Source organism: Callorhinus ursinus, unplaced genomic scaffold (genome assembly GCF_003265705.2).
Source record: "Callorhinus ursinus isolate GAN/ISIS: 27379988/994484 unplaced genomic scaffold, GSC_fseal_2.0 scaffold38, whole genome shotgun sequence".
Classification (NCBI taxonomy): domain Eukaryota; kingdom Metazoa; phylum Chordata; class Mammalia; order Carnivora; family Otariidae; genus Callorhinus; species Callorhinus ursinus.
The window spans coordinates 14,549,841-14,562,820 of NW_027397100.1; the positions used below are offsets into that span (position 1 = coordinate 14,549,841).

The 12,980-nt window shown below is 43.8% G+C and overlaps 1 protein-coding gene across 1 annotated transcript in view; it reads right to left on the reverse strand.

Moving 5' to 3' along the window:
- The window catches only part of LOC112827614 (casein kinase II subunit alpha), a 50,913-nt gene extending 40,035 nt beyond the window's left edge, over window positions 1–10,878 (reverse strand). The window contains exon 1 of the mRNA XM_073880609.1: window positions 10,753–10,878. The gene's annotated coding sequence lies outside the window, so the exon portion shown is untranslated. The remainder of the gene's footprint in view (window positions 1–10,752) is intronic.
- Window positions 10,879–12,980: the final 2,102 nt, after the last annotated feature.

Consider the following 12,980-nt stretch of genomic DNA (forward strand, 5'->3'; position numbering starts at 1 on the left):
GACCATCTATTTGGATGGAGGTAATTGGCACAAAAAAACAAAACACAAAACAACAAATACAAACTAAACCTCGCAACCCTAACGTGGAAGAATAAGCCAAAAGAAAACAGGTTAATGGAAAAACATGAATGTAATATTAAATGAGATTACCTTTCTCCCTCCACTCTATAATGATTCTACTTTCTTGTCTCAAGGTCATGAACAATATTCTCTCTCACCTATCAAACTAATGCCATGTAAGTCGTGGTGTTTTATTTTTAAATTGGGGAAAAAATATACAGGTTAAAAGGTTAACAATTAGCTCCTTGACCCCTTAACCAACTCTGACCTTCCAATCCCAAGACTCCAAGTACACTCTGAATAAGCAAGAAAACTACCCGTTTAAAGCCAACAGTGTTCAGTTTCTTCTGGTCCTGTTAAGGGTCCAAATTTGCAATATACATATTCACAATAAACCTGATTAACTCACAAAGTTATTGCTTACATAAACCTGCAGAATATTTAAGACATTACAACCCAAACACATTACTGGGCCTCCTGTCTTTACTGCCATCTACAAAATTTACAACAGTCCTGTTTTAAAAGGCAATACACTCAAGCTTTACCATAAAACAAAGGAATATGGAATAACAAAAAACATTAGCATTTGGGCTCTTTGTGTGAATTTCATTTCTCTACCTTTAAGCCAGAAAAGGAATCAAAGTGTCAATGTTATGTAAATAACGGCAACAGTTGGAGATCTTCCAATGAAGGGAAGTATGATAAGGAAAGCCAAGCAGTTTGACCTGAAATAACACAGCTCTACCTCAAACACCTGACAGAAGATTGAAGTCTAGTACTGTCTCCAATAATACAGAATATAATAAATCATGGGTCTTCATCTGTGTATCATTTTATCAGGCAACACAATCAAAATAAAGTCATAATCTAAAACTTAATTCCAATGGCCACGACCCTCTGGAACACAAAGACAGAAAACTTCATTTGAGATCTAGAGTAATCTAAAGTGTAATCTAGCATTTATGTATGTAATAACTACTGCTTTCCATTTGAATGCCTCTTATAAACCAGGCATGGGAGGAAATGTAAACTCCCATTTTATTTATTTATTTTTTATTGTAAAAAAGTTTTTATTTACTTATTTGACAGAGAGACACAGCAAGAGAGGGAACACAAGCAGAGGGAGTGGGAGAGGGAGAAGCAGGCTTCCCGCTGAGCAGATAACCAGATACGGGGCTCGATCCCAGGACCCTGGGATCATCACCTGAGCTGAAGGCAGACACTTAACGACTGAGCCACCTAGGCGCCCCATAAACTCCCATTTTGGAAATAAACAGGTGCAGGGGCGCCTGGGTGGCTCAGTCCATTCAGCCTTGGACTCTTGATTTCAGCTCAGGTTGTGAGATCGAGCCCTGCATCCAGCTGCTTGAGATTCTCTCCTTCTCCCTCTGCCCCTCCCCCACATGCATAGACACACTCTCTCTTTCTCCCTCTCTAAAATAAGTCTTTATAAAAAATAATAATAAACAGGTTCAGAGGTACCTGGGTGACTCAGCTGGTTAAGTGCCCGACTCTTGATTTCGATTCAGGTCATGATCTCAGGGTTGTGAAACTGAGCCCCACGTTGGGCATGGAACCTGCTTAACATTCTCCCTCTCCCCCTCCCACCACCCCACACCTAGCACTGTGTGTGTGAGAGAGAGGGGGAGAGAGAGAAAGAACGAACGAACGAACGGACAAGAAAGGGAGGAAGAGAAAGAAAGAGGTCCAGAGGTTAAATGACCTGCCAAAGATCAAAGGATTACTAAATGATGGAGGCCAGACTTGAATACTAGTCTGTTTAGGATTCAAAGCCTAAACAGGTTATTTTCACTATTTCAACAGTATTTCCCTAATTCTGCACACTAATTCAATTAACAGCCTACCATTAATATTACAACGAAATGGGTTGCTTTAAATGTGGAGGCAAGATGAAGGGTGGGGATGTGAGTTTCAACAATCAGGAGTCTTCATCAGTCTCTTATCTGAATGGGCTGGCTACAGGCCACAATGATATAAAAATTGGGTTTTAAAAGATGGAAGACCAGGGCAACTGGGTGGCTCAGTTGCATAAGCATCTGCCTTCAGCTCTAGGTCATGATCTCAGGGTCTGGAGATAGAGCCCCGTGTGGGCTCCCTGCTCAGCGGGGAGTCTGCTTCTACCTCTCCCTCAGCACCACCCCCCAAACCGGCTTGTGCTCTCTCTCCCTCAAACAAGTAAATAAGATTAAAAAAAAAAAAAAAGACCGATTTCAAAGCAGATGATTATTTGTATTCAGTCTATATAGTCACAAATACACAGAATGCTTTATCATTTTAAAGTACTGATAGGGTGCCTGGGTGGCTCAGATGGTTAAGCGTCTGCCTTCGGCTCAGGTCATGAGCCCAGGGTCCTCGGATCGAGTCCCGCATCAGGCTCCCTGCTCCTTGGGAGCCTGCTTCTCCCTCTGCCTCTCTCTCTCTCTCTCTGTCTCTCATGAATAAATAAATAAAATCTTTAAAAAAAAATAAAGTACTGATAAAGATAGGTTCATGCTCCACCTACAGGGTGTCTGATTTAAGAATACAGAGCAAACAAGAAAGTTAGTGGATTACCTGAGAAAACAGGACATAAAGATGTTAATACAGGAAAAACTTCTTCAAACATATTCCTAACACATAATAACCAAGCACCAGTAAACTATGATCAAAGAACCACTGGGAATAAGACCTCTAATCCAGGTCCACACAGCTCTAGGTGAGCAAACGAACTTTCCCTGTGTCTGAGACGGGAAGATTCACTTCTCTATCTAGAAGAGAACCTTAGATTCACCAAGACTAGATAACCACTCTGGCAAGGTACACTGTACTTGAGCAACTGAGGCAATCTACATTGGGTGTAACTTATACTGACCCACCCCTAACGAGCACCAATTCAGTAGCTCACACTCACCCAGCAGGACACACCAGAAACAGGAAGTACAGGTCAAAAGGCCTCATTAAAAAATAAGAACTCCTGGCAGCAGAAAATGAAAATAAAGAGTAGCAGCACTGCAAAGAACACATTGTCTCCACTACAGCAAAGAGAAAGAATTCATGTTAGTCAGGTACCCAGCATTTTATAAAATGAAATTTTCATCCTCACAGTAACCCTGAGAAAACATTAGCTGGTGCTTTAGTTATTAATCCTCACAAGAACACTCTGAGGCAAGTACTACTACTATTCTCATTTTACAGATGAAGAAACTGAAGGTTAATAAACTGTCCATGGGGGGCACCTGGGTGGCTCAGTCGTTAAGTGTCTGCCTTCGGCTCAGGTCATGATCCCAGCCAGGGTCCTGGGACGGAGCTCGGTCCCTGCTCAGCAGGAAGCCTGCTTCTCCCTCTCCCACTCCCCCTGCTTGTGTTCCCTCTCTTGCTGTGTCTCTCTCTGTCAAATAAATAAATAAAATAAAAATAAATTGTCCGTGGTAGCTGCTATCCCAATTGGAAAGATGGCAAAATCCAGGCTTAAGAGGGTTAAGTAACCTCCATATTTGGTCACTTCGCTCCAAAGCCGGAGTTCTTTCCAACTATCCTGTTTGCCCACCCCCTGCAATCTCAGTTAAAGAATTCCATTAAAAATGAGAAATTCCCAGTCCCTCCCCTACAGATTTCTGAGCTGTTTCAGAAACCATACCTAAGATACAAAGCCTCCCTGCCCCCAAAAGATACAAAGCCAATAGGAGTTTTCATAAGAAAACATCTCAGAAAGCTACTAAGTTGTGGAATGATACATGATTATAAAATGTCATTTAATTATAAGCTTGGGGACAGGGACTATCTAAGAGATCCTTAGCACAGCACCTACCAGGTATGTAGTAGGCACTCAGGGTCTGTTGAACAAGTAACATCTTTTGATTGGTTAGAAATTCAATTTTTAAAGGAAAATAATTTATCCATTCATTTTTAACAGGGTTGCTTTCTTAAAATTTACAGCACATTAATGAGATAGCTAAATTGAGAAATGGCCATTAGCGCATTAGTCATAACTTCAGAAAAATTCCAAGTGTTCACTTTTCCAAGCAGATTAAAATGTTTCAGCTAATAAAAACCTGTCAGAAAAATCCATGAGACCAAAAAGTATAAAAAGAAAAAAGTGGCCAAAATAAAGGCATTTAAAATGTGACACATATAAATTATAAAAGATTATTTTAAACGTACCCTGGTATTTAACCCTAAAACCCTCACATCAGATAACCCAATATTTTCTATGCAAGAAAACATTATCACCACTGGGCGCCTGGGTGGCTCAGATGGTTAAGCGTCTGCCTTCGGCTCAGGTCATGATCCCGGAGTCCTGGGATCAAGTCCCGCATCGGGCTCCCTGCTCCTTGGGAGCCTGCTTCTCCCTCTGCCTCTCTCTCTCTCTCTCTCTCTCTCTCTCTCTCTCTCTCTGTCTCTCATGAATAAATAAATAAAATCTTTAAAAAAAAATAAAAAAAAAAGAAAACATTATCACCACTAATGTAAAAAAAGCCTGCCCACCATAGCAACTGTTGCTAAGGAGGCTTCTCATATCTAAAGCTGAAAGACACAGGATTTGTAGAAACCAATGAAATACCACTCCTAGCATGATACTGTGAATTCTTTCACCTTAAACTTTTGAAAAGACTCAATATTTCTATGTGGGGGGAAAAATGTGTGTTGGTCAACAACTAGGTCTGCTGAAATCTACCCCAGAGAATACTAAATATTTAAGAAAAACTACCAATTATCTATAACCCAATGTAAATATATCCTTTGTTAAAATGACAGCAGTTCCTTTTCCTTAATCCTGGAGGAATTTCTTTATTTGAAAAGCTAGCTGGCCCAGATTTCTATTAAGAAACAACTAAATGATCTACTACTTTTGAAATTACTCATTTTAGGAGTTCAAAGACATGTAGGTGTACACATACACTAATTCTCTTGGGAAACAAACTTGGCCCAGGTCATCCAATGAATTGTGATAGACCAAGGATCAAATCCATTTCTCATTTTTTTAAAAATATTTTATTTTTAAGCAATCTCTATACCCAACCTGGGGCTCGAACTCACAACCCCGAGATTAAGAGTTGCATGCTCCACTGACTAAGCCAGCCAGGCGCCCCAATCAGTTTTTCATTCTAAATCAAGTATCACAGGGCGCCTGGGTGGCTCAGTAGTTGGGCATCTGCCTTTGGCTCAGGTCATGATCCCAGGGTCCTGGGATTAAGCCCCGCATTGGGCTCCCTGCTCAGCAGGAAGCCTGCTTCTCCCTCTCCCACTCCCCCTCCCACTCCCAGAGAGTGTTCCCTCTCTCGCTGTCAAATAAATAAATAAATAAATAAATAAATAAAATCTTTACAAAAATCAATCAAATATCACAAACATTATTACCTTAAAGTGCTAAGACCTTACCTTACACCTAATCCAACAAGTCATATCATTTGTCAGTTTCTAAACTTACACAAATTGACTGTATTATGCAGAGGTTGTCATACAGTTGCCAAAACAACTATCGTAAATGTTGTAACAGTTAACATCTATCTCTGGGGCCCTTCATATGGTAGGTACTGTGCTAAATCTGTTACATCCACTATGGCGATCCTCACAATGACTCCATGAGGAAAGTGAGGCACAGAGAGAGAATCCGTCCAAGGTAAAACCTAGAAAAAGGGCAAGGCAAGGGTGCACAGGGAATATGGTTCACAGGCCATGAATCTCCATTGCCTGGACCAGCATTCTAGGCCAGCTCTAGGGCTGATTCTTGGTTGAGCCACTTAACCTTCGTGTGGCCCAATTTCCTTTATTCTAAACCCTAAAGTCAAAAATACAGTCTTGAAGTCCTTCATACCCTGAAATGTTCTAATTTTATAATCATCTTTCTATTCAGGTAACTAACTCAAAAAGAATTGGACTTCTTTCCTCCAACCTCTGAAGTCCTCACTAAAGTTGAGAGTCCACATTTTATTAATCTAATCAATAGGATACTATTGCAGAACAAAAACAAACAGCATTTCTTAAAAGCTAGAACTCCATTCCGCAATTATAATTCCCAAATCTGACTCTTAACCTCAAATGATAATGACAGGGAGAAAAGACCTTACAACTCTGGATTGGGGTAGGAGGTGTAAAAAGAACAGACTACTGTACACAGGTGGTTATCAATTCACAAAAAAAGAGCACCCATTTCCATCTCCTCTAAAAAGTTGGAAATAAGTCTTTAAAGGGCTCTCATATAAACTCACTGCTTCATTCAACCAATAAAAAGTAATGAAGAAATTATGTCATTAATCCAAGACATTTATTATAGGCATGGGAAAATCACCAATTTATAGGATAAATCCTACCAAAATGGCTTAGAACTCTAGAATCTACATTTTACCAAGCTAGTCATCTAGCCAATTCAAATTGCACTTAAGTCCATTGCATGGACTTACCATAAATTTCACAGGGGTTCACTCCATTAGTCAGATTCATATCCACAACTGACAGTAACAGGATATTTAAACTCCAAGGAAAAAAGGCATAGGTTCCACTCAACACAATTACTCTGTGAAGTCTTCTAGGACCAAATCACTTTGCAAAATAATCTTTGCTACTTTTGTTCTCTAGAAAATAATCTCCCCAAATTTCGTAAATAAAATCACCCAAACCCCCTCTATTAGTTGCTATAACAAACTACCACAAATATAAAACAACACAAACTTATTATCTCACAGTTTCTATAGGCCAGAATTCAGGTGGGCTTGGCTGGGTCTTCTGCTTAGGGTCCTGCAAGACCAAAAATCAAGGTGTCCACCCTGCTCTCTTCCTTGTTGGAAACTCCAGGGAGAAATCTGCTTCCAGGCTCATTTAGATCATTGGCCAAGTTTAGTTTCTTGGGTTGTATGACTGATGCCTCCATTTCCTTGCTGGCTGTCAGGCAGGGCTGCCCACATGCTTTCCATGAAGCCCCCCTCCAGCAATGGCAGGTTGAGTGCCTCTCATGTTTCAAATCTGACTTGTTCTGCCCATCTCTCTGACTCCAGCTGGAGAAAGTTCTCTGCCTTCATGTTAGATTGGACCCATTCAGAAAATCCAGGATAATCTTCCTATCTTAAAATACTTAAACCATAATTACATTTGCAAAGTCCCTTTTGCCACATAGTGTTAATATTCGGATTCCAGAGATGGGGGGGGCAGGGTATCATTTTATCTACCACAGCCCACCGTCTGACCTCCAGAGATTCATATCTCTCCCAAATGCAAAATGCATCCATCCCACATCCTAAGGTCTCATTCCATTATAGCATCAACTCAAGTCCAAAAATCTCACCTAAAGCTCATCAATTAAAAAGTCCCAGATCTCATCTTCTAAATCAGGTGTAGATGAGGCTCTCAGCATAATACAGTAAGTACAACTCATGGGGCACAATTCCTGAAAACAAAAGTTATCTGCTCCTAATGCACAATGGTGGGATAGGCACAGGGCAGCAGTTAAAGACATTCCAGTTCCAACAAAAAAAAATGGAAAAGAAAACAGATCCATTGGTCCAAAGCAGTTTCAAAATCTGGGCAAACTCTGTTCCATTTCAAAGTAAGGGCAAAATCCTCTGTAGCTTTCAGGCCCACCTCTCTGTGCTCTTGGTTCCACCCTCTGAGTCACCCACCTTTTTTTAATGAAAAGCAGCATACTCACACCTGAGTTTTACCAGCCTGTTTCCTGCCTAGAATTTGGGGGTATTTTAATAGCCCTCTTTAACTTTCTACTGTCTTTTTCAATCCAAGCTAGCATTGTTTCTGATAGTATAAAATCCTCAAGGACCTCATGGACTTACCATAAATCTCACAGGGGTTCACTCCATTAGTCAGATTCATATCCACAAATACACCAGACTGCACCTTCAACACTTTGCTTGGAAATCACCTCTGTTGGATAGCCAGGTTCATCACTTACCAGTTCTCTTTTCCACATAACCACAGGATACAATTCTAAACTTATTTGCCACTATGTAACGAAGATTCTCTTTCCTCCAGTTTCCAGTGCCTATGTCATTGCCACCTGGCCCTAACTTGCAGTCAACATCCGTATTTCTCCAAACTGTTCCAGGCCTTTTCTATCATACTCCTCAATTTTTTTCTGGCTTTCATCCACTTCCACGTTTTTTGGGTAACAGTATCCCACTCCAGGTACCAAAAATCTATACTAGTGTTTTACGGCTGCCGTAACAAATTACAACAAACAGGAGTGCTTTAAACAACAGAAATTCATTATCTCAGTTTCTGTGGGTCAGATGATGTTAGGTGGGCGTGGCTATGTCTTCTGCTTAGGGTCTCACAAGGCCAAAATAAAGGAATATTCCTTGCTGGAAACTCTGGGGGAAGAATCCACTTCCAAGCTCATTCAGGTTGTTGGTCAAACTCAGTTTCTTGTGGTTGTAGGACTGAGGTCTCCATTTCCTTGCTGGTTGTCAGCTGGGACTGGTCTCTGCTACTAGAGGCTGCCCGTATTCCTTCTCATGCTTTCTATGTGGCCCCTTTAGCAACAGCAAATGGAGTCCCTCTCATGACTGGAATCTCTGATTTCACCCTTCTCCCCTTCTCTTGACTCCAAAGTGGAGAAAGCTCTCTGCTTTCAAGGGCACGTGTGATTAGGTTGGGCCTACCCACCAAATGCAGAATAGTCTTCCTATTTTAAGATTCTTAACCCTAACAAGATCTGTAAAGTGCCTTTTACCATGTAACATATTTACAGATTCTGGGAATTAAAGTACAGACATCTTTTTTGGGAGGGGTGGCATTCGGTCGACTACAAACCCAAACCCTATGTAGGGCTTTAAACTCAGTTCCTAAAGAAAATTTCCCCTTTCTCCAAAGGAGTATGTGAAGTAAAGGTGTCTGTTCATAGTAAAATCAAAGACTCACCCTGTAACAGTGGCTAGGCAACAAGATAACTAAAAATACACTGTGGGAAAGAAGCTGCCACTTATTTTATCCCCAAACAGCAAGGCAATAAACCCATTACATAGAAGTAACCCAATTTCCCCTTAAATGTGTGCTTCTCTTCTCTGTTTTATTCCATACAAGAGAACATAACTGGGCATGTCTGTTTTTTTTTTCTTTTTTTTTTTTTAAAACAAAAGTCACCCCAGGGTGACCTAACTTTGTAAGCAGTTGACAAGTCAATCTAAACAAATTTCAAATCTTTTCATTCTTTCTTGAAGTCATGTACCCTCCCCCAATGGCACATGAAAGTCAAGTATTTCAAAGTCACACAAGGATAAACCTGCCCAGATAAAACAGCAGGTGAAGTTTTTAAAATGACTTGAGGAAGATCAAGTTATTGGTCCTGGCCTTTCAGCCAAAGGTCCACCAAGCCAATTAAGTCAATTGACTTACAACAAACAAGAAACTGCAACAATTACTACAAAGGTAATATTCTACAGTCTTGCCTACTGTTAGATTCTTGACCACAAATTCTACGGAGAACACAGGAAGCCCAAATATACCAGCTAGTCCCTTTAATCTATCAAGCGCTTACTACCTGTCAGGCACTGCGGTAAGCACTTGACACAAATTATCTTATTTACTGCTCACCATATTGTATAATCTAGGAAATACTGCCCCCACTCTACAGATAGGAAAACCAAGGTTTACAAAGATTAGGACACACAGCTAAGCAGTAATGGCATGATATTTGAGAACCCAAGCACTCTGGTTCTTTACCACTAGCCTGTATTGCCACTCCTTAGATGTAATGCAGTCTCCCAACTCCTAGAAAAATCTTCCCTTTCCAGTTTTCTTTTCATGTCCTCTCCCCACGCCCCCTTCTAATAGGACTCAGCAGCTGAAAGGTAATCAAATCTTCCCAAATTAATTTACCACCTTCTTTTCAGAACTCTTCCTTTCCCACCATGGCAACAGTCAAGAAGCAACTTCTTCCGACCCTGACTTGGCTTTCCAAAAAACAAACTACTGAAGCTCCACCCATCACCTGCCTAGACTAGAAATGTTCCAGCGCTACAAAATAACAAACAACAAAAACACCAAAACCAAAATAAAACTCGTACTCTTTCAAAAGGTCACAAACTTAACATGTATACTGTTGGCCAAGCTTTCATTCTACATACTTCTCTTCCACCCAGGCTCCCAACTAACCCTTAACTCCAACTCCACCCATTCTGCCCCACTTCGTGGTCCCCTCCCCCTTTCTCCCCAGCGACCTCGCCCGGGGTTCCCTCTCCCTTGCACCCCAGTCTGCAGGTGGGAAGCCCGCCTGGCCCAGAGGGACCCTTAGAAGGCCCCCACTCCAGCTGCTCCGCTCCGCGGGAAGGTTCACCCCACCCTACCCAGCAGGCACCACTCCCCTAGGCACCCTCCCCCAGCATCCCCTAGTGGCCCCACCCCTCAAGCTCCCTTCCCCCTCCGGCGACCCCTTCCTCCAAGTTGCCCCCTTAGTCCCCGCCCCAGTCCAGCCCTCTCCCCCGCAATAAGCGGGACGCCCGAAAGCCACTTCCCACCCTCACATCAGCCTCTGCCCACGAAGCCTCACTCCCCGTCCTGAAGGGTGGCCCCAGGCCTCCCCGATGGGCTGCAGGGGCCTCGGCTGGTGTGTGTGTGGGGGGGGGCAGGGGAAGGCGACGGGCCGCTCCGGACTCCTCTGGGAGTGCGGGGGGAGACCGCGCCCCGTTGTCCCATCCTGGGCCCACCTCCACACCCAACGACCTCGCCTGGTGGCTCCCACCGTACCTGTGGTGGAAGCGGCAGCGGCGGTGGCCGCTCTCCCCTCTCCTCACACAGACAATATGGCGGCGGCGGAGGAGGAGACACACGGCTCGGCCGCCAGCCGCAGGGACCAGAGCGAGGCTGCAGCCGCCACTGCCGGAAGCGGAAACCCCCTTCCTACCAGGAGGCGGGGCGGGACCGCTTCCGATTCCACCCCCAGCGGGATCTGGCTGAGTGCGGCCATGCTGGGATGTGCTATTGTATCCCTGCAGGTGCAGTTGCGAACTGGGGGGCAAAATGGAAGAAATTCTCAATGTAAAGCATAATAAAGAGATTTGCAATTATTAAGGGCATTTTATTTTAGTACCTGTTAAGAACTGACGAGGTAGAGAAGAACCTCCCATAGGTTTACAATTGGTTTGCCCCAAGCTAAGATGGCGGTCCCCATGTTTCCTGCACTTCACCCAGCTGACCGGTCCGGCCGGCCTTTCTTGAAGCATGCGCGACCCGCAGGGCTGTAAAGCGAAGCATTTTGGGAGATGGAGTCTCTTGCTCGAACCCCTCGACTAGGGTTAGGGTTCCAGCAGCACATTTGCTCTGCTCAAACTTTGAGTTCGCAACAAACGAACGAAAGTTGAACCCTCGGAGTGGTGTGGCGCCGGAGTCGAGGAAGTAATGATCCAAGCCCTGTAGAGACTGAGACTCAATTCTTGTCTCCTACGGGAGTCCTATTTAGAACTGCCCATCTAGAATAAAGTGTTTTCTTCCTTCGGTCTGCCCCTCCTCCCCCTCCCCCGGCCCAGACAACCTCCCCAGAGCAGCCACAGGGCACTTTATATCTTGCCAACCTGATGGTGGCGTCCTTATGGATAAAAATCTTCCAGGGCTCTCCTTTGTGCACCGAAGATAGCCTTAGTCCTTCTCTTGACATCCAAATTCTTAGATAAATTGGACAGCCCGCTCACCCCCATTTCTAGCCTCCTATTGTGCCCCTCCCCTCTCATATTTCTGATGCTTCGACCTACTAAAACTGCCAACTATTCCTGGAGCTTATTTGTGTTGCCTCCCTGCCTTCGCGCTGGCGGTTACTTCTGTTACTGTCACCCCCTGAACTGGCTAACTTCGTATGTCCATTGAATTAATTCGGGGGTCCTTTCTTCTGGGGCTCTTCCTTCCTTTGAGCTTTCCCAGACATAGGCACCGTCATTCAGCAGCCTTGACTGGCCCCTAGTCCGCCTCCCCCATCAGACTGTGAGCCCCCAGTGGACAGGGCTGGGTCTGATGATCACTGTCCTCTCCGCAGGCCCTGCTAAAAACTGGTGTGTTACTGAGAGGAATTCAAGTGTTAGCCTCACCTCTAGTGGGGCAGAGGTGTGAGGGCTGGAACAAGGGTGAGGAGGTTGGGTTATTTTGGTACCAGCTATTATCCCTGAGCTGCCTCAGAATAGCTGCCTGGCCCAGGAATGGGCCTTCCCACCCTCTCCAGCCCCCCTTTCACAGTTTGTCAGCTTACTGGCATCTCTGCTCCCAAAGGGGCAATTTCCTTCCCTATATGATGGGGGTGGCCCCGCAACTGCAGACAGACAGCAATGACCGCAAGGAGGTGGCCTTGAGTTTTCTGGGCTTATCTGCCAGACAGGTCTGCAGCATTTGACCCCAGGGGCTGGGAATCTACAGTAATGGCTTTCTGGGTGCTCGAAGGTGGGTCAACCCTCTTCTCTGGGCCTGTTTCCCCACCTGTGGACTGAGGAGGTTCGACAAGATGATCCCAAGGTTTTCATGAAGACCTTTTTAAGGAAATGACTGGCCTTTCGCTTGGCTCTTGGATCTTGTTTGTTTGTTTGTTGAGCCAGCTGTCATGGCTCCTTTGTTCACATTTATCCAGTTCACAGCTATTAATCAGTTGCTATGAGCTGGACACAGTGCTAAGTGCTGGGGTTGGGGTATGAGCAAGACCGACACCAATTCCTTGTGGAACTCACTTTCTAAAGTGAGAGACAAATAATACGTGGGTAAACAAATAAATAAACAACATAGTTTCAGGTAGCAGTAAGTGCTATGAAGGAAAAAGATAAATAGCTATGGAAAAGACTAAAAGGGGGAGCACTTTAGCTTGAGTGGTTCAGAAATTCTATAAAGAAAAAGCGTTTTTATTTATTATTTATTTATTTATTTTAAAGATTTTATTCATTCATTTGATAGAGAGAGAGAGAGAGAGAGAGACAGCGAGAGAGGGAACACAAGCAGGGGGA